The sequence below is a fragment of the Trichechus manatus genome, unplaced genomic scaffold (assembly GCF_000243295.1).
Source record: "Trichechus manatus latirostris isolate Lorelei unplaced genomic scaffold, TriManLat1.0 scaffold00013, whole genome shotgun sequence".
NCBI classification, from domain to species: Eukaryota; Metazoa; Chordata; class Mammalia; order Sirenia; family Trichechidae; genus Trichechus; species Trichechus manatus.
Window position 1 is genome coordinate 18,384,966 of NW_004443949.1, and position 23,142 is coordinate 18,408,107.

General features: G+C 38.3%; 1 protein-coding gene across 1 annotated transcript in view; it reads right to left on the bottom strand.

Moving 5' to 3' along the window:
* Positions 1 to 20,055: 20,055 nt before the first annotated feature.
* NDFIP2 (Nedd4 family interacting protein 2) overlaps positions 20,056 to 23,142 on the bottom strand; it is an 82,874-nt gene continuing 79,787 nt past the window's right edge. The window contains exon 9 of the mRNA XM_012554153.2: positions 20,056 to 21,571. The gene's annotated coding sequence lies outside the window, so the exon portion shown is untranslated. The remainder of the gene's footprint in view (positions 21,572 to 23,142) is intronic.

Genomic DNA, 23,142 nt, shown 5'->3' on the forward strand with positions numbered 1-23,142 from the left:
TTGCTTCTGAAGGGTCAAAGTCTTGAAAATTCTATGGAGCAGTTCTACTCTGCAGCACCTGGAGTCTCCATGAATCAAAATCAAGTTAACAGCAACTGGTTTTTTTATTTGTTTGTTTGTTTTCATTTAGCAGAGGGGAAAAACTAGCAAAGGAAACAGAAAAGGAACAGAGAGGTAAGAGGAAAAACTAAAAAGTGGCAACCCAGAAAGCCAAGGATGAGGCAAACTAAAATGAGGGGAACAACACACTAATAGAAGCAATATGTGATGGAGTGATGAAAAAGCTTTGGAAACAGATAGCGGTGATGGTGCCCAACATTGTGAATGTAACTAACATCAATGAATTGTGCACTTGACTTCTGTTTTACCTCCTACTCTGATGCACAGTGCCTGGGGTCTTAAAAGCTTGCAAGCAACCATCCAAGGTACAAGAATTAGTCTTTATTTTCCTGGAGCAACAGAGGAAGAAAAGAATCAGAAATAGGAGGAGGAAACAGAATGCATGACTAATTGATTCCATGAACAACGGCCTCCTTTGCCATGAGACTAGAAGAACTGAGTGGTACCCAGCTACCATTACTGATCATCTTGGTCAAAGATTCTATAGAAGAATCATGACTAAAAGGAGGAAAATGTAGAACAGAATTTCAAATTCTCATGGAATCCAGACTTTATGGAGTCATTGAGGCTGGATGAATCCCTGAAAATATTGCCCTGAGATAATCTTTAAACCTTAAAATAAAAATATCCTCTGAAGTATTCTTTAAACCAAACAGTAGTTTAGCTTAATTAGTAAAGAATGTCAGCCTTGAGCATTGTACACTTTTAAAGAACTACTTACATGGGATCAAATTAACAACGGCAACTGGAAAGGTTAGATAAAAGGCTTATCAGATAATAGGTTTATGTTAATGGGGGAGGAACAATTTGGAAAAGGAGAGTGAGAATGGCTGCACAACTTGAAAAATGTAATCAATGTCACTGAATTGTACGTGTAGAAATTGTTGAATTGATGTATGTTCTGTTGTGCATATTTTCAGCCACAAAAAATAAAAATGAATAAATTATTTAAAAATTGTACACTTAAAATGGTAAAAAAAAAAATAAGTGAATTCAGCAAGGTCTGTGGATAAAAAGTCAATATATAAAAATCAATTTTATTTCTATATGTCAGCAAAAGAAATTAGGCAACGAAATTTTTAAAACTATTCCAATAATAATCATAACAAAAAGAAATCTCTTGGAATAATTCTATCATAAATTTTGTAAGAAAACTGCAAAATATAAAGAAATTAAAGACCAAGTAAATGAAAGGATATGTACCATTATCATGTTCATGAATTAGAAGACTCAGTATTGTAAGGATTTATGATTTTCTCTAAGATTTTCTATCATTTCAATACAATCTCCATCAAAATATCAACAACGTTTTTGTGAGAACTGACCAGCTTATTTGAAAATGTATGCAGAAATACAAAGAGCCAAGAATAGCCAAAACAGTTAAAAAAAAAAAAAATTGGAGGACTTATACTACCAAATACAAAAAGTTATTATAAAGATGTAATAATTAAGCCTGTAGTATTGGCAAGAACAGAAGAACTGACAAATACAACCTAATGGGGAATCCAGAAACAGACCCACATATCTATAGGGACACAATTTATGACAAAGGTGCCGAGGTCACAGACAGAACTAATTGTAAAGGAAAAGAGTGATAAACTAGACTACACAAACATTAAGAACTTCTGCACATCAAAAGACACCACTGGAAAAATGAAAATGCAAGCACCCTCCTCCCGCAAAGTATTTTCATAAGCACCACTATGCCAATTTTTTTTACATGTTGCTGTAAAAAAAAAATTAGCATAGTGCAACTTATGAAAATACGTCTGGAAGGGAGGGCGTGGTTGGCAAATAAACATAGAAGGCATGTGTTATTTGTGTAAAAATACAGTACATGCCCACCAATATAGCTTAATTTTTAAAAAGTGACAATACCAAGTGTCAGAGACTATATGGAGCATATCAAACTCATACATTGGTGGTGGAAGAATAAATTATACAGTTTTGTGAAATTGTTTGGCATAACCACTAAAGTTGAACATACGCATCCATTATGACCTAGCAATTCAACTCTTAGCTATATACTGACCAGAAATGCATATATATATATGTGTGTGCCCCAAAAGACATGTATGAGAATATTCATAGAAGCATTATTGAATAGCTGAAAATAAAAAGACAACTCAAATAACCATCAACAGAAAAATAAATAAATAAATTGTGGTATATTAACATAATTGTGATAGTTAAGGTTGTGTGTCAACTTGGCTGGGCCACGATTCTCAGTGGTTTGGTAGTCATATGATGTTGTGATCACTTCCATGATGAGATTTGATATAATGTGATCACCTCCATGATGGGATCTGCTGTGAGTAGCCATTCATTTGAAAGGGAGTTTCTTTGGGCGTGTCGCCTGCATCAAATATAAGTGGACATTCTGGCAAGGCTGGTGGGCTCTTCCTTGCTCTGGATCTTGCAGCTGACTCCTGTTCTTCTGACCTCCAGCTCTTGGGACTTGAGCTAGCAGCTTACCTGTGGTCTTACCTGCCGATCTTGGGATTTGTTAATCTTCGCAGCTTGTGAGCAAGAGCCCTGCTCTCTGGCCTGACGATCTTGGGTTCACTAGCCCCCGTGGCTACATGAATTAGGAGAAGCCTCTATCCTGACCGACGGACTTGGGACATTCCAGCCTCTACAACCGCATGAGCCATTTCCTTGATATAAATCTTTCTATATATGTACTTATACGTTTTACTGGTTTTGCTTCTCTAGAGGACCCAGCCTAAGATAGTAATGGTATACTACAGAGCAATGAAAATGTACACCTGTACACAGACATCATGGATGAGTCTCACAAATATGAAGTTGAGCGAAAGAAGCCAGACTCAAAAGAGTACCTTGTCTATGATTCCATTTATGTAAGTTCAAAAGTAGGCAAAACTCAATAGTGAGGGAAGTCAGAATACTGGCTATGTTTGAGGAGGTGAGGGTAGTGACCCGAGAAGGGTATGAGGAGGGCCTCCAACAGCTGTGTATATTCTTGACAACAACAACAAAATAAATTAATTAATTAAAAAATCATTGTTGTTGTTAGTTGCCATCAAGTCGATTCCGCCTCACGGTGACCCCATGTGTGTAAGAGTAGAACTGTGCTCTATAGGATTTTCAATGGCTGATGTGTCAAAAGTAAATTGCCAGGCCTTTCTTCTAAAGCACCTCTGGGTGGATTCAATCTCCAACCTTTTGGTTAGCAGCCAAGGTTGTTAACTGTACCACCAGGGACTCCAGTATTTGGGATGCACATGTTCCCACTAAGGGGGAAAAGGCATAACTCTAGCCTACCAGCTCCTCTGAATCAAGGTCCTCATCTAAACTTAGTTTTATGTTACAATATTTTTTTTTCCCACAAAGGAAACTACTATAACAGCACTGACATTTATTTCACAAGAACTCTGTTAAAATTAGAGTAGTAACTCCTTCCAAATGTATTAAATCTTGATGGAACTAATCTATAAAGCGAAAACCTTCCCCCAAAGGTTGATACTTAAACTTTTATATGTGAGTATTTTAAGATATTTCATTTTATTTGAATACATAAGGTTCTAACGTAACTTCTTGACTAGGTCCTTATGCTAATAATGATGTAGAAGCTGAATTTCATAGGTTGCAAAGATAGGAGTACAAAAAATATTTACTTTTCTGTAAGGAAAATTAATTTCTTTCTTAAGCCTTCATTCCATTGATGATATAAAATTAATGCTAGTCAAACAGGATTTCCTCAGCCAAGTCATTATGTATTTCTCACCCCTCTCCTTCTCTCCCCTCCCAAGATTATATCTAAAATACAGAAGGGTCTTTGGGAGTAGGTTGTGGAGGACATTGGGCCCGTGTTGTCATCTGCCCACACTGGCGTCTCCGCAGCCCTTGTTCTCACTGATCCCCAGTGTGGGCTATCTACCTGTGCTGACATCCCCAGTAGACACAGTCCTATCTGGTCTATGATCTAAAGTCCCTGACAGTTACTTTGTGCCATCCTTTCCCAACCTTGGGGCTCTGCAGGTCTAACAGTCCTGTCCACCTGTTTGTGTGTCCACATTGGGTACAGGGCAAGGCTTTAGATGCTCTCCCTTCCAGTTTGCCCAGACACCATGGCCCACATCATGATGTGGGAGAAATCTGGAACTTTATCCCTCTTCCCAGTACCATCCAGGAAAAAAAGCAGAGTTGCTATCTGTCCCTGTATCCTCAGACCTGTGTACAGAGTCCTTCATTCCCTCATATCAGCCTGTAGCCATGGCTCTTCTCTTCTACTCTCTCCTTCTCCCAGACTGTGCTAATTTTATCTAGTAGCCTAGATAGATGGGCTATCTGGATCTATCCAATATTCTTCTATGCCTCTCATTTCTGGCATAATCTTATGCCTCAGCTCACATACACTAAGAGCCCAAGTTCTTACAACTCAAAAGCAATTGCCCTTAAACTACTAATGCTACCACGAAGCTCAAATGAAGTTCACTTGAGAACTTGAAACTGAACACTGACCTTCTTGTCAGTCAAGTCCCTTTCTTGTTAGTGTTTGCATCACTGTTATCATAATCATATACTGCTGCCTGCCTGGGGAGCACACGGCAGGATTCATAGGAAGGACTAAGGAAAGAAGCATAGATTAATATTTTAGATTATTATCCCATTGCAGTAAAGAAAAGTTTGCAATTATTGTTTGATATTGTTTTATTTCAAAATAAGTGACATTAAAAGTGTAAGAAATTTTCCTTTAACTTACCATAAATAAGTGAAATAGAACATTTGTTAATGTACATCAGTGAACAGCAAACCTATTCATGAAAGCTCTGATCTATCTTTATTTGTTTTGTTTTGACATATTTGAGGGTTCTTCATTAGAAGTTATGATGCTAATTAAAATGTGCCTTTAATATGTTTCCAGTGGAACAACTATATCCAATGAAAACCCACTTCAGCCTGGCATATTTGCCCTGCCTACATGAACATGGGAGCCCTGGTGGCACAGTGGTTAAGAGCTTGACTGCTAACCAAAAAGCCAGCAGTTAAATCCACCAGCCACTCCTTGGAAACCCTATGGGACAGTTCTATTCTGTCCTATAAGGTTGTTACGAGTCGGAGTCGACTTGACGGCAAAGGGTTGTACATAAACATAGTCTGTCTTAGTCTAGAGCTCCACTGAAACCTGTCCACCAGGGGTGACTCTAAATGACAGAGCTTCGAGCATCATAGAAACACGCAAGCCACCATAGTATGACAAGCTAACAGAGACAGACTAGGAACAAAGGACTGGTGATCTACTTCTGAAAATTAGCCAATGAAAACTTTATGGATCACGACAGAACACTGTCTGACATAGTGCTGGAAGATCAGCCCCCTAGATTGGAAGGCACACAAAATACACAGCAGCCACACAATGGATTTAAGCATATCAATGATCGTGAAGATGGTATGGGATCAGGCAACATTTCATTCTATTGTACATGGGGTCTCCAAGAGTCAGAGCAGACTCAACAGCAACTAACAACAACAATATTGTCTTAGTCATCTAGTGCTGTTACAACAGAAATACCACAAGTGGATGGCTTTAACAAAGAGAAATTTATTTCTTCACAGTAGAGTAGGCTAAAAGTCCAAATTCAGGGCATCAGCTCCAGGGGAAGGCTTTCTCTCTCTGTCAGCCTTCTTCTCATCAGTGTTCTCCTGGAATAGGAGCTTCTCCGTGCAGGGACCCCCATCTCTCTGCTCACTTCTCTCTTTTATATCTCAAGAGCTTGCTTCAGGACACAATCCAATCTTGTAGATTAAGTCCTGCCTTACTAACACAACTGCCACCCATCCTCCTTCATTAACATCATAGAGGCAGGATTTACAACATATAAGAAAATGACACAATACCAGGAATCATGGCCCAGCTAAATTGATACACACATTTTTGCGGGGACATAATTCAATCCATGACAGATACAGACATAGCTCGGAACTGCAGCAGACCCTGGGCATCAAGCACTGCCTGGGCCCTTCCTGCTGAAAAACTGCAGTTGCAATTTGTGCTCTTTACAGGGAGCTGAAAATTCTGATCTATACAGCTCCACACAGGCTGTCTGCATGCAGAATTTCAATGAGGTGTAATCCATTCCCTGCCACTATTTCTTTACCTACCAGGTTATTTTTTCCTATTCTGGTTCCCCAAGCCATGTGACCAAGGGCAGCTCAGCTACTAGTCCTGCTTTATATAGACACCTGATGAGAAAGAGTTACATCCAAAACTTGTCAACTCATCTCTGCTGGTAGCACTGCCAAATTTTGGAGTTTATTTCACTTTTATTTTCTTCTAAATGTCAGCGAGTGCTGAGTCATCCCTCTGCCTCCCTTACTTAACAGTCTTCTCTTTACATTCTGTCTGTTATGTGGGGTTTTTTCAAGAGACATAACACAGGAGGCAGCACTGAAAGATTACCCCCCCTCCTGTGAAACTAGTTTAACCATTATAGCCTCTTGAACTGACCAAAGAGCCTTGATTAGAATCTTCCTTCTTTTGGGTACTGTTGAAAGCACTGATGTCATATTCCATTCAGGTTATAGGCCTTGATTTGCTACTGCTGGACTATGCCTGTATTCATTATTTTATTATGATGTTTAAGGCTGCCATGAACATGTTTATAGAGTATTTTTTCTTCTGTTGAATTTTTTCCATGTGATAAATCCCCATGAATTATATTATTAAGACTATTACAGATAGAAATTATGACAATTGTATAAGAATAAAATTTAGGATAAAACATTATATTAAGAGAAAAGAGAACACAAGTTTGCCCAAAAATTAACAATAACTGTGCATGTGATTGGAGCCCTGGTGGCGCAGTGATTAAGAGCTCGACTGCTAATCGAAAGGTCAGCAGTTCGAATCCACCAGCTAATCCTTGGAAACACTATTGGGTAGTTCCAATCTGTCCTATATGGTCACTATGAGTCAGAATCAACTCAATAGCAATGGTTTTGGTTTATTTGTTGCAAGTGATCAAGACCTAGAAGAATATGCCAAAATGAAAATGTATCATGATAACAGAATTATGAATGATTTCCTATTCTTTTTTGAAAATTGATAACGTCAAATTTTGCTGGCAATTTTTAAAGACTCAAATCGACTTGATGGCACCTAACAACAACACAAAGTTTTCTAATTATAGGTGCACATGAGCTTCTCATTGAAAAATTAGTCTAATGCTTTAAAGTTTGTGTGGAAAAAGAACGGCTTTTCTTCAGAGTATTACAGCTTTGTAATAATATAATTAAACTGTGCTTTTATTGTTTGCATTATCTGTCAGGGGTCTCAATATTTGAAAAGTATCTAAAGAACAACAACAAGAGTAAACAGAATCCCAAAGTACCCTTTTTTTAAATACTTTTTTTAGTACAATTTCTCATAAATATGCACATTTTGGGGGCTTGTAATAATGGTTGATCTACCAATTAAGCACAATTGAATAATAATTGTTTTTCAGATTTTAGTCTTTCATTCATTCAGATTTGAATTTAATTTATATCTTATATGTAAATTCCAGAGGGAAGTCAAAATAATAAGGCAGAAATAACACTGAAGATTAAGTAACTTTGCTTTGTGTGGACAAGTGAATAAAATACTTCTTCTCTTTGTATAATTGTCTTAAAAGATGGCTAACAGTCATTAATGCATTCTAGTTGCTTACTTCAAATCAAAATACAAGAACCTTCGATCCTTTCCTCCTTTTGTTGTCAAGAATCATCATATGTCACTTTATTATTACTTCAACAATCAGGTAGGCTGTAACATTTAACAAAAAGTTTTTGCTCTATCCTAAAAACATCCATATAGGCTAAAGCAGATACCATATACTAAAAAAAGAAAAAAGAAAAAAAAAATCAATGTGCCAAATTCATTACTTTGAAATTACAGTACAAAAATGCTGTGGACTGCTGTTGTCTATGCTGTATTTTTTTTTTTTTTTCTTTTTGTTGATGAGTTGTGTGTGTATATGTGTGTGTCCTGCTTTGGTAAGATTGGGCAGGAGGAAGTACAAGGAAAAGGAGTTTACAAGAAAAAAGGCACAAAAGTTCCCTATCAGCTTGCATTTGCCAATATGGAAGGGAGTTTTGCAAATAGGTCACTCATTAAGAGTTTATGTGACTGTACTGAAATTTGTCTTCATGTATGTGATGGTTAAGATTGTATGTCAACTTGGCTGGGCCATGATTCTCAGTGTTTATACGTGATCACTCCCATGATTGAATATGCTGTGAATAGCCAATCAGTTGAAAGGGAGTTTCCTTGCGGGTGTGGACTGCATCTGAATATAAGCAGATAGTCTGGCTTTCTGCTTGCTCCAGATCCTGTGGCTGCCTCCTATTCTTCTGGCCTCTGGTTCTTGGGACTTGAGCTATCAGTTTATCTGCCGATCCTGGGATTCATCGATCTTCACAGCCTGTGAGCAGAGTCCTGCTTTCCAGTCTGCCGATCTTGGGTTCATCAGCCCCTGTGGCTGCTTGAATCGGGAGAAGCCTCTGTCCTAATCCATGGACTTGGGACATTCCAGCCTCTACAGTTGCGCAAGCTGTTTCTCTGATATAAATCTATATAAATATATATTTATACACTTTACTGGTTTTGCTTCTGTAGAGAATCCAGCCTAAGACAATGTACTTCAAGATGTTGGTTATCTTCTCATGGTTTAAATGTATGGTTTGTATATTGTATATTTTATTAATTGTTTAATAAGCAGTAATGCCCATCTAAGAAATAAAGTTTTTACTAAAAAAAAAAAAGAGAGAGAGAGAGTTTATGTGGCTGAATTCATGAAGGCTAATTCTCAGGAGAACAGTGAAGCTTTTATAGAGCATTCTGGGTGAGCATAGCCATCAAGCATAATCCAAAGTTTACATAGACCATTACATTTCAGATGCTCATCCAGCCACTCAATAAGATTGTTATTATTTACCCTAAAGTAAATACATCTAATCATTTTGCTTCTTCTTCTCAGGAATTAACAGAAGTGAAACTTGATTATACAATTAAACAAGTCATTCATTTATCATACCTCTTTTACAAATATGTGAATATTAATGCCAGATCAGAGAGACTGGGTGATGTAAAATAAAGTATTTAAAGAACTAGCAGTCCTTTTTCTTCTCCTTTGCTTAAGATGTCACCTTTTTTATTTAATTCTTTTTTTAATTTGGCCATAAATCTGAGGAACAATCAGATGGAAATTTGTTAAAAGCAGTTTTAATTTTTACTTACATGGCAACTAATAGATCATCTGTATACTCTGAAAAAAATAAAATGCTTCTCCAGTAAAAGCTAAAATGTACTCCTACTACCGAAAACCTTGCTAGCTTTATTTCCCAGATATTTCTAGAATTTTTTTGAGTGACCAGGTCACATTATACATTTGTAAACTTTACTGCATAATTCAAGAGCACTGCTTCATGGTTTTCCTGATAGTTTTGTTCCATTCATTCATTCTCCTTCCAAGCTCTCAATGCAAGGGCTCTCTGATCTGTTCAGCCCAACGCAGGACCTAATGATCATCAGGCTTTACCTGCATCTCTCTATCGGCACTCTTGAAATACACTGTTAAGTAACCAGTAGTCTGAAATGCTGGCATCTTTCTCCAATCTAAGTCACTTGTAAGATTAAATACTAACTTTAACAATCACTTGGACATTTCTTGACATTTTTTCTGGTTTAGATTTTTAATAACTGCATAGTCGAAATCTGGGATATGATGAGCTTTTATTTTTTGATTGAAACCTTGTTGTTGTTGTTAGGTGCCGTCAAGTCTATTTCAACTCATAGGAAAGAGCAGAAGTGCCCCATAGGGTTTCCAAGGAGCAACTGGTGCATTTGAACTGCCGACCTTTTGGTTAGCATCTGAGCTCTTAGTCACTACTCCACCAGGACTCCGACTGAAACCTAGATATTTCATATTACGAGACTCTGGCTCTTATTTAAATCTTCTGTTTTGGCTGGCTTTCTCTGACACCACCTTGGCATGGGAAGCTGGGGCACTGCTTTGATACTGCCAGAAAGAGGTACAAGTCCAGGTTCCCCACCTGGCCTACACAGACACCCGAGGAGGGCAGCTCCTTGTTACTGCTGGGCGAGGGTGGGAGTTCTAGCTCTTTGCATGCTTCCCGCGGACACTGAGGCAGGGTGGCCTTGTTACCACTGGGCAGTGGTGAAAATCCTGTTTCTCCAGTAGGCCTTCTCTGGCACCACCCCAACAGGGACAACGGGGCACCTCGTTACAGCCTGAGAGGGTGGAAGGCTAGGCTCCCTACTCAGCCTTTACTGGGTGGGGATGGGGATATAGTTTTTCTGTGGTGTCTGCCCTGAATAGATTTGTTATTGTCTAAAAATATTCTGTCTTGCTAGGCTGCCTCTTTGGGTAGAAAAAATAGGGTCTTGACTTTTTTTTTTTTTTTTTTGGTCTGTGCCCGTTGGTCTTTCTGGGTTGCTGCTGGCTTCTTCAGTTCTAAGTCTGGGATAAAACAGGTAAAAAGAAAACCCTAGGATCTCACCACCAGGTCGTTCCTTAGGTACCGAAGTCCCCAGCCAGTCTACTTTCTTCTTGCCAACTTTCGGTGTCTTCTTACATTCATTGTATATATAAGGTCCGGGGTTTTTAGTTGTACTTGATGGTTGTCGTTGTTGGATGCCATCAAGTTAATTTCAACTCATAGCAATCCTATAGGACAGAGCAGAATTGCCCCATAGGGTTTTCAAGGCTGTTATCTTTACAAAAGCAGATCACCAGGTCTTTCTCCAGCGGAACCGCTGAGTGGGTTCCAATCACCAACCTTTAGGTTAGCAGCCGAGCGCTTAACCATTGTATCACCAGAGCTCCTTGTATTTAGTGGTAAGAACAGGGGCCTATCTACGGAAAATAGTGCCTATAGCAATTAGTTTTAAATTGCTGAATGATCTCTCACAGCTGGCAACAGAAACTGTGATGGCCAATAGAAACTGCTCATTAGCACCCCTCATCAAGCAGCGCCCAGGGCATGCACCCTACCTGACGTGTCTTAGTCATGCCTCTGGAATAAGAGAAAGTATATCTACACCATCTTCCTGGAAGCGGAAGTCCTGAGTTGAAATTCTTTAACACTCTTATTTTACCTAGAACAAAAGCTGAAGAAACCGTACCACGATGGGAGGGCCATGGTTTACTTCCAAGCTCCATTTAACTTCAAGTTTAAATGTTTGCTTTTAAATCAGTTATGACCAAATATGTGAAAGGTGGATCCTGCAGCTCAGCTGTCTTCCCAGGGGCTCAAAGTGCCTAGCAGTGCGATCTTTTACAGCACTATATTGTTGTTGGTAATGCCGTTGATTCCGACCCATAGCAACCCCATGTGACAGAGTAGAATTGCCCCATAGCGTTTTCTAGGCTGTAATCTTTACGAAAGCAGATCACCAGGTTTTCCTCCCGCAGAGCTGCTGGGTGGGTTCAAACCACCAACCTTTCTGTTAGCAGCCAAGTGCTTAACTCTTGTGCCACCAAGGCTCCTTCTCCATGGTATAAGTCAAGCTAATGTATGAGCTGATATCAACTTTTCTTCCCTTTTATTAAAAGAAAATGTCAATGTTTTTAAATGTTGACAAAGGAGAGCTTTCTGCACGGCCCACGAAGTGTCCCCTGTCTGCCTGGAGGCTGCTGTATGGAGGCAAAAAATGAGGAAGCTGTAATTTAATCACTACTCTTCCACCTTCTTCTTTCCTCCTCTCCTCCAAGACTTTGATGCCCCCTTTCAGAAAAATACACCTAAACACCCAGAGTGCAAAGTAAAACAGAGATAAGATGCAAGGCAGAGAGAAGGAAGAGGTTATGAGAAAAGGGAAGGCTGCAGTGATTTCTCTCTTTGTAGGAGGAGATCATTGCTGCTGGGGTCTGACAATAACACAAGGAAACCTCAGGTCACAGCCTTTAACTGGAGATGCTGCCTGAAAATCTGCACTAGAGGCTGATTTCAGCCCACTCATCCTTGCCCATGTAACAAATCAGGGTATGGGTTGTAAGGTATGGATTCCATATGGTTCTCAGACGAAAGGAAATACAATGAAGTGGTGAAAAGCACAGAATTTGAAGACAGATACCTGTGAGTTGAAATCATTGTTCTGCCACTTACAAAACCTTGGTCACTCACATAGTTTCTCCAATCTTTTACTTTCTCGTAATGTAACATGACATTATAATATCTACTATTTAGAAGATGACTGAGAAACTTAAATTAGCATAGACAGATGATAGGTAGATAGACAGACAGATATAGATAGATGAGATGAGATGAGCGAACCTTTAGCAGAGTGCCTGGCATACAATGGGCACACAATAAAAGAGGTCTCTACAATTATGATCAGTGGACTAAAGATGCCAATAATTTTCTGCCCATTTTTATGCAAGAATCTATCTGCCCCCAGATTCATCTGGCTCCAGATGAAAGCAGATTTGACCGTGCCATTTCCCCAAGGCCGGACTGCACTATGGGTGAGTACAACTGACCCACACAGTGGGGGATTGTGGGAGAGAGGCACATCAGATTCCATCTTGAGAGTTTGAGATTGGGACACAGAGAGGCGTCGTAAGTTAGCTTCTGTCAAGTTCGTAAGATCCAGTAAAAAGGACTGAGCCAGACATCTGGAGATGGCTATGATGATGATGAAGGCCAGGCGCAAAAGGAATAAACTGATGAAATGAATGTGAAGGAAAAGAATGAAGTATCCAGACAGCAGAAGAGAGAGGAAACTGTGAGGTTGCAGAGACAGCTTGGGTAAATAAATGCTTTTCTGATTTGGCTCCTGATCAATATTCAGTTCCTGGTTCCAGGTGTTTGTGCATACAAGCTACACATTCTGACCTGGGGTTCATGATCAGATATCCCTGTATGTTTCCAATAAACCTGACTGAGTAGGTTTCTGGATTAGTGTCCCAGGGCTGTCATAACAAATTACTACAAACTTGGTGGATGAAAACAACAGAAATTTATTCTCTCGTCATTCTGGAAGCTAGAAGTCTGAAATCAAGGTGCAGGCAGGGCCATGTTCTCTCTGAAGGTCCTAGGGGACAGTCTGTTCCATGGTTTTCTCTTCTGGTTGTTTCCTGGCTTATAGATGTATCACTCCAATCTCTGCCTGTTGTCACATGGCTTTCTCCCTGTGTCTCTCTCTATATGCCTCTTCTTCTCCTCTTAGAAGGACACCAGTCATTAAATTAGGGCTTACCCTAATCCAGTATGACCTTATTTTGCCTACATCTGCAAAGACCCTATTTCCAACAAGGTCACACTCACAGGTACCAGGAGTTAGTACTTCAATATCTCTTTTGTAGGGACACAATTCAACCCATAACAGTTTCTGATCTTTGCAAACAGAGGACCTCTGTGTAAGATTTGGGGTTTACTCTTCAACTCTCCGTTTGGGGCATGTTGCTCATTGGTGGCTGCCAGTGAGTCACTCTGCAGCTCGGATTATTGGTACAATATGCTTTCCTTCCTACGTACCTGTTTTTTGTTTGTTTTCTTTTCCCCTCCCCATCACCGTCCTGGCATTCCTTCTGCCTTTGCTCGTTTTCTCTTCTGTTCTTCAACATAATTATTTTGAATTTTGAGAAAGATCCTGGTACACAGTTTATGAGAATACAGCAATCAAAAGAACCAGAGTTGCCAACAGGCCATCAAAAGATCAACCAAAAACAGAAATAACTATAATGCACAGCAGAAAGCAAAGCATATGTGATGGTTAATTTTATATGTCAACTTCACTAGGCTATGGTGTCCAGTTGTTTGATCAGACACCAACCCAGTTGCTTTTATGAATGAATTCTACATGATTATTTGGTCTTAAGTAAAGCAGATTATCTTCCATAATGTGGGTGGGCCTCATTCAATCAGTTGAAGGCCTTAAGAGCAAAAAGGAAATTTCTCTAGGGTGTGTTCTGCCTCTAGACTATAAATAGACATTTTGCCAGAACTCCCTCACTCTTCTGTCACCTGACCTACAGATCTTGGGACATAAGCTTGTAGGAATCTCCAGCCTGTCGACTGATCACCGATTTTGGACTTGCCAGCCCCTACAATCACGAGTCAATTCCTTGAAATAAGTATCTCTCTCTCTCCGTGTGTGTGTGTGTGTGTGTGAAATCTCTCTCTCTCTCTCTCTCCGTGTGTGTGCGTGTGTGTGTGTGTGTGTGTGTGTGTGTGTGTCCCTAGGTGGCAAAGTTTACACTTGGCTGCTAACCAAAAAGATGGTGGTTCCAGCCCACCCCTGTGAAAACCCTATGGAACAGTTCTATTCTGTAACACATGGGGTCGAAGTGGGTCAGAATCAGCTCAACAGCAATAGGTTTTTAGGTTTGGTTTGATTTACATATACTCACTGTTATAGACTGAATTATGTCCCCCCAAAAATGTGTGTTATCAATTTGGCTAGGCCATGACTCCCAGTACTGTGTGGTTGTCCTCCATTTTGTGATTGTAATTTTATGTTAAAGAGGATTAGGGTGGGATTGTAACATCCTTACTAAAGTCATATCCCTGATCCAGTGTAAGAGGAGTTTCCCTGGGGTGTGGCCAGTACCACCTTTTATCTTACAAGAGATAAAAGGAAAGGGAAGCAAGCAGAGAGTTGGGAACCTCACATCACCAAGAAAGCAGTGCCGGAAGCAGAGGGTGTCCTTTGGACCCAGGGTCCCTGCGTGGAGAGGCTCCTAGTACGGAGGGAGATTGATGAGAAAGCCGACAGAGACAGAAAGCCTTCCCCTGGAGCTGACACCCTGAATTTGGACTTGTAGCCTATTTTACTGTGAGGAAATAAATTTCTCTTTGTTAAAGCCATCCACTTGTGGTATTTCTGTTACAGCAGCACTAGATGCCTAAGACACTCACCCAAATCCAAAACCCACTACCATCGAGTGGATTCTGACTCACAGTGACCCCATAGGGTTTCCAAGGCTGTAAATCTTTACAGAAGCAGACTGCCACATCTTCCTCCCGTGGAGCCACTGGTGGTTTCAAACCACCAACCTTTCAGTTACCAGTCAATCGCTTTAACCACTGCACCACCAGTGATCCTAAATATATATATGTGCTGGTTCTGTTTCACTAGAGAACGCTAAGACAGCATAGTATAAAAGGAGGTCCAATAGACAGCTATGGAAGTATGGAAGTTCAGAGGAGAGAGAGACTACCTCATATTTCCTCTCCTCCTGCTTCACTATGCTGGAAGTCATGATACTACTGGCAACAAGGCCCCTTTAGTAAATATCTGGAATAAATACTAAAAGACTTAACATAGACACTATGGAATATACTGACTACTGAGCCACCTAAACTCAAACAATTGGCATAAATTATGCAACTAAGCAATCTGTTGTATTGGTTAACTTGGTTACATTATTGCAGGGAACAGTGGCTTATTCTTGAGAGGATATCACCTTGATTTCTGAGCTTGTACACACAAGCCAGGGAGGGCCTGTTTATCTTACAGATGGCTAAAATCTTCCCCCAAAACGACTTCAAATATGAGAGTTAAGACAGTCTCACATTTGAGTCATTTATATTGATGATGGCTAGTGGGACATCTAGTCAACAGCAGGATCTAATGGGATGTATATAGTGAGTTTCTGAGGATCCCCAAAACCACCTCTCTGCCAAGTGGTTTGGGAACAAATAAGAAATAAAGCAGAGTGGCAGATGGAGAACCAAAATATCAACTTTATTCATGATAAAACTGGATTGGGGGACATAGCTAAACGAGTTCCAGCGTTGGGCAGACTTACCCGCCCCGGCCATGCTGGGCTGTGGCCTGCTTCCCTGGGCAAGGGCAGAGTAGAGCCTGCCCTGGAGAAGAGAGCACAACGGGAACTCCTCACAAGCTGCTAGCTCCCAGAGGGGAGGAGAAGGGCTAAGCAGAGCAGGCCCAGGTATTTACACTTCAAATTTACCCATTTACCCAAATAAATTACTCCCTTAGGGACACGCTAATAAAGAGGCAGAGGGAGGTCAGGAGCTACACTAACTATGTTCCTTCCATAAGGAAGAAACATCAAAAGTGAGGGAGAAGCCCCCCAACAATATATTAAACCTTTAAAAAAAAAAAAAAAACTCTACGTCACAGACACGTAAGATATTAGTGTTACGAGAAATATTTTTCTAGAATTTGAGGACCCAGAGAATTGCCAAATGTATATGAACAACTGAAGTTAATCTGACTCCAAATCCCATTGTTCCTGTTACACTAACCTGCCTCTCTCAACAATCCATAAGCTCCTCAAGGATGGGGAAAGGAAGAAATTATATTTGTTTAGGAAAGAAAAAACAACTACATGGATAGAGTAATTTATCCAATGCTAGCCACTTTACAAGACTGTAGAGAAAATACTGCCTTCTCAGCACAGTTCCATTCTGTTACAACATCCTGTTGCCCTGGGCCTGTTGTGTGTAGGGCATTAAAACCAGAGGGCCCTCATTCAGTGAGGACATGAAGCAGAAACTCAAGAAATGTTCATTAAACCTTAAGATCTGACCTTGTGTACCTTTTTCTTTCCTTGCAAGAAGTCTCGCTGATACACTTGCCCTCACATTGTGTAACTTTCCATTACATGCATATAAGGAGCTAGACATAGAAAGGACATTAATATGACAAAGGAAATGAACAATGCCACTAGACCAAAATCCCAGGACTTCGAACTATGGGAAGGAAATGTGCTGCATCAAAACCTCTGGGAATTGGGGTTGGAATGTTAATTTCTAAAAAGCTCCCAGTTGATTATGAAGCACTATATCGAATAATACCACACTAGAGAGAGGTCCTAAGAATCATTCAATCAGGAATTCATTCCTGGAGGCCCCATAGAATTAGGGAACTGTAGAATTCAGATGTCTTTTAAACATTCATAATTCTGAACAAACTAATGCTACATGGATGTTTTCCATAATCAGCTCATCATTTTAAAAATCTGGATTTAGGAAGTGTTACTTCACACTTACTTCCATCACCATTTATTGTATTAGAATGAGTGGACACCAATGCTTGCTAGCAATTAAAAGTCTTTCGGCCATACTTCTGAATAAGATGGGAATTAATTTTACAGCCCAAATAACCTATATAGCGTAGCCAAACCAAACCAAATAATAACTTTTTGATAGACTAAACAAAATGTAATTTCTCACACCTGAAATAATTTCAAGGCAAACCTGAACAACAGTACCACGTAACTCCCCTTAAAATGGTAGCTACTGAGAACTTGAGCTTTGGCATGGATATAAAAGGCTGAATGTTGGTATGCCAACTGATATACAGTATAACCCCCTCGATATCAACAATTTGAATACAATAACTGGCTTCTGTTCTTGTCCCAGTTCCTTCTCTCAAACGGCAGTTGGATAAGGCAATCACTTCTCACTCAGTACAGTGTACGGTTACGTATAGGCCAACCACTTAATTTACCCTCCAAACTAGGACACTTTTGAGAGAGGAAGCACTATTTAATAAGCTGGGAAAACAAGCATAAACCAGGATTATTCTGAGCAAACCTAGGACATACGTCACTCTAGTTAAATATAACATCAATTTCACTATCATTAGTTTTGTGCTTTTTTGTGACAGTACAGTTGAAAAAAATGTTATTAAAGAACGCTGAATTTTTCTTCAATTGAATTTTCTGCATTTCACTTTCTCTGCTATGAGCGGTTTTACTGGAAATACTAGTAATTACTATCTTAACAGGTTAAATTTTATCAAAAACTTAAGAGACATGTTCAAAATGTGATATATCTTATAGACTCAAAATAAAAGGTTAAAGATTAGTTATTTTTTCTATTAAAGAGATTTTTCATTTTAACTGTGTAATGAGATTTGCCTTCTAATTTAAAATTTTTTAAATCTAGCTTCACTACACACTACAGAAAAACGTATTTTCTCCTTAAAATACGCTATAAAAGTTTATTGTTAATAACAAAAATGGATTATCCTGTCTATAACTAGCTTATTCAAATACAATGGAAAATTTTAAGAAAATTCTGCAATAACTTGCAAACCCCAGTCCACATTCATTCAAAAACTGTTCAGTCATCCTAATAAGGTTTTCGATTTTCAATCTTTAAGGCAAAATGCAAAGGCAGTCAAGTGTCTCCAAACCACAGCAGCAGCTGTTCTAGCCAAGTTCACAGGAAATGAAGTATGCAGGATTTGATAAATTTGGAAGAGAATGTTAAGTTTTTGAAAATGATATTGTGATTCCCCTGCTTGGACAATGAAATTTAAGGTTACCATTGAATTGTACCAGTTACAGAGAATTAGGAAAACTTGCACACTTGACCCTTATACAGCTTTAGGAAAATAAAAAGTGAATTTCTGATGTTGGATCCAAGGCAGCACATCCATATTCCGAAATCCAGTATGTTGTTGTTAGGTACCACCAAGTTGATTCCAACTCATAGTGACCCTGTATACAACAGAGCGAAACACTACCTGGTCCTGCGTCATCCTCACAGTTGTTGCTGTGTTTGAGCCCACTGCTGCAGCTACTGCGTCAATGCATCTCTTTGAGGGTCTTCCTCTCTTTCACTGACTCTCTACTTTACCAATCATGATGTCCTTCTCCAGGGACTGGTCCCTCCTAACAACCTGTCCAAAGTACATGAGACAAAGTCTCGCCATCCTCACTTCTAAGGAGCATTCTGGCTGCACTTCTTCAAAGACAGTTTGTTCTTCTGGCAATCCATGGTATATTCAATATTTTTTGCCAACACCATTAATCAAAGGCATCGATTCTTCAGTCTTCCTTATTCACTATCCAGCTTTCACATGTATATGAGGCGAATGAAAATATCATGGTTTTGGTCAGGGGCACCTTAGTCTTCAAGGTGACATCTTTGCTTTTCAACACTTTAAAGAGATCTTTTGCAGCAGATTTTCCCAATGCAATACATTGTTTGATTTCTTAACTGCTGCTTCCATGCGCATTGATTGTGTACCCAAGCAAAATGAAATCCTTGATAAAACTTCCATATTATCTCCATTTATAATGATATTGCTTATTGGTCCAGTTGTGAGGATTTTTGTTTTCTTTATGTTGAGGTGTAATCCACACTGAAGGCTGTAGTCTTTGATCTTCATCAGTAAGTGCTTTAAGTCCTCTTCGCTTTCAGCAAGCAAGGCTGTGCAATCTACATACTGCAGCTTGGTAAATGAGTCTTCATGCAATCCCGATGCCCCATTCTCCTTCATATAGTCCAGCTTCTTGGACTATTTGCTCAGCATACAAATTGAATGTAAGTATGGTGAAAGGATACAACCCTGATGCACACCTTTCCTGCTTTTAACCATACAGTATCCCCTTGTTCTATTCAAACAACTTCCTCTTGGTCTATGTACAGGTTCCTCATGAGCACAATTAAATGTTCTGAAATCCCCACTCTTTGCAATATTATCCATAATTTGTTATGATCTACACAGTCAAATGTCTTTGCACAGTCAATAAAACACAGGTAAACATCTTTCTGAAACCAAGTACAAATACCGCAAAACCTAGAATAAAATTTTAAAAAATGATGTTTGATAGCTGAGCTTCCTAATAATTTAAAATTATTATGAATCATATAATTTCATTTCAGAATTATTAAAAGAACAAAATATAGGCCTATAGGAAATTAATATGAGATAATGAAGAGATCTAGCATGAGTGTACATATAAGTACATCCTCATTTTATTAATTTCCAAATTAGGCAACTAAATTACCTATTTTGTTTTCTTTATCCAACACTATGAATTTATTTCAAGGGTGTAACACAGGTATTTTAATCTACAATAAAAATTCTCTGCAGGGGGTAAAGTGAATGAAGGAAAACAAAAAATAGAAGGCTTAATTAGCAAAACAAATATGCATGTTTTATTCACCACAGACAGTGAAAAAAATCAGAAATACAAGAGGTTATAAAGCATAATAAATTTTATTTTTAAGAAATGGAAAAATGTCCCTGAACAGTTAGATGTACCTTTTAGTAGCAGTCACTGTCTAATAATAAACAAGCAATTTTATGTTTTATGGCTGTATTAAATGATTTTTAAGTTTAAAAGATGATATAATTCCCATCATTTTTAATGCTGGCATTCAAAAGCAAAGACATAACTGAAAACAGAAAAACAAATAAGATATAAAATGATTTGCAAGATGCAAAACACAGTAGCTTATGAATGTAGATTCCAGTTGTAATAATGGTTACTATAGTCTATTTTTAATCTCCCTCCCCCCACACACACTCTCTTCTCAATAAACACACACACACCATACACACCTACCCCTATACTCCACAAATGAATACATTTCCGTAACTGGAAAACAGAAATTTTGCATATCTCAGTTCAGGATATGATTTTTACAAGTTAATCCTATCATCATAAAGCAAGAAGCTGTTAATAATACAAGTTTTTATTTGCTAAACTTAAACATCTAAAGAAAATTATTATAATGAAATTGAAAGATAACTTTTATTGGCTTTTTAAAAGACAATGGCAAATGAAAATAACTTGTTCAGAGAATTAATTTTCAAAAATGTCTTAAATGAAATAAATATGATATCTAATACAATCTCTTCCTGAAAGAATCTCTAAGATGGGCAATGCTAAAAAACTAAGCTCCTCATTTGAGAATCTCCAGAACTAGTATACCCTTTTAAAAAAAAAAAATTGTTTTTCTTATAAAGGACATTTCGTACATTCACGTTTTCTTAAAATCTGTCCTCAAACAATCTATCTTTTTAATACCCAAATTTTCTATATATATTAAGCTCACTTAATTTAAAATTAATGAAAAGATATCTAGATACAATTTCTAAGAAAACAATGGAGACAGTAATTAACTCATGGTTATTTACAGAACGAATTTTGCTGAATAATGTAAAATATCACGTTCAAAATCTGACAAAACCTTTCTAATAATCAGCACTGCAGATTTCAATAAACTTTATATATAACAAAGGATTTTTCTGTGCAGAGTTGCTAGACAAATCTAAGAGCCAGAAACTAAAGCATTTGACATGGTTAATAATTTCATATTTATTATACTAAATGTCAGGTCAGAAGTCAGTGGCACTTACATGCTGGAAGACTGTTTATCACTCAACTCTTTCAATTACATCAAACACTGATTAACCAAATGTGACTGGATTTTACTGCTATCAACTTTATGGTTATTTCAAGTATATGCAAATCTTTTAAATGAGCACATATGCCCATGTGCAAAACAAATGAAATATAAATATTTAAGAGAATGAACAGAAATAGCTTTTAAGCATAAGCCACCCTGCCATTCAATTTTGAAGCTGTGTCTTTTCTTCACTAATTTTTCTTCTGTTATTAGTAGTCTTCTATCCTATTAAAGTTGTAGGCTTACAGATCATCTGGAAATTTCACATTGGTATAGGAAAGGAATGTCTGGTCGATGCAGTCTAGGGCAAAGAAAGAATATGTCTTAAAATGTATCACTGATAAAACAAAAAACCCATTGCTGTAGAGCAGATTCTGACTCACGGTGATCCCATGTGCTACAGAGTGGAACTGCTCCACAGGGTTTTCTTGGCTGTAATCTTTACATAAGCTGATCGTCAGACCGTTTTACCTCGGCCCCACTGAGTACGTTTGAACTGCCAACCTTTAGGTGGACAGTGAAGTGCAAACCATTTGCAACACCCGGGGACCTTGGTAAAATTGACAGTACATTTCAAAACCCATTTTATAGAAGTGGAACATCAAGTACACATTGATCACTCACAGAATATCACTTCGGTGGGGGAAGCCTTAACTGAACATTTTATAAGATACTTTGATTCAGAAATACAATTATATTCATTGTACTCTTAATCTGACATAAGTAAATTGTGTAAACTTTTGTGTAACTCACATGGGTTATAGGTAAAATTTGAGCAATCAAATCACAAACCATACAACTTATTTATAAAAAGAAAATTTAATTATGGTAACCTTAAACCACTTTGTACTTATCGTACCACATACTCAAGTGTGTTAGCAGACATTTTGTGTACACAGATCAAATATTTTAAAAATTTGTATCATTTATAGACATCAAGTATTACGGTACTTGCTTTAAAAAATAGGATAGGCAGAAAGTCCATTAAATGGGGAAAAGAAAGTCTTTAACAAATGGTGCTGGCATAACTGGATATCCATCTGCAAAAAAATGAAACAAGACTCGTACCTTACACCATGCACAAAAACTAACTCAAAACGGATCAATGACCTAAATACAAAATCTAAAACGAAAAAGATCATGGAAGAAAAAAAATAGGGACAACGCTAGGAGCTCTAATACAGAGCATAAACAGAATACAAACCATAACTAACAATGCACAAACACCAGAAGAGAAACTAGATAACTGGGACTTCCTAAAAATCAAACACTTATGCTCATCAAAAGACTTTACCAAAAGAGTAAAAAAACAACCTACACACTGGGAAAAAATTTTTGGCTATGACACATCCGATCACGGTCTAATCTACAAGATAATGTAAAACTTCAACCACAAAAAGACAAATAACTCAATTAAAAAATGGACAAAGGATATGAACAGGGACTTCACCAAAGAAGACATTCAGGAGGCTAACAGATACATAAGGAAATGCTCAGAATCATTAGCCATTAGAGAAATGCAAATCAAAGCTACAATGAGATACCATCTCACCCCAACAAGGCTAGCATTAATCCAAAAAACACAAAATAATAAATGTTGGAGAGGTTGTGGGGAGACTGGAACACTTACACACTGCTGCTGGGAATGTAAAACGGTACAACCACTTTGGAAATCGATATGGTGCTTCCTTAAAAAGCTAAAAATAGAAGTACCATATGATCCAGTAATCCCACTCCTTGAAATATATCCTAGAGAAATAAGAGCCATCACATGAATAGATATATGCATACCCATGTTCATTGCAGCACTGTTCACAATAGCAAAAAGATGGAAACAACCTAGATGCCCATCAACAGATGAATGGATAAACA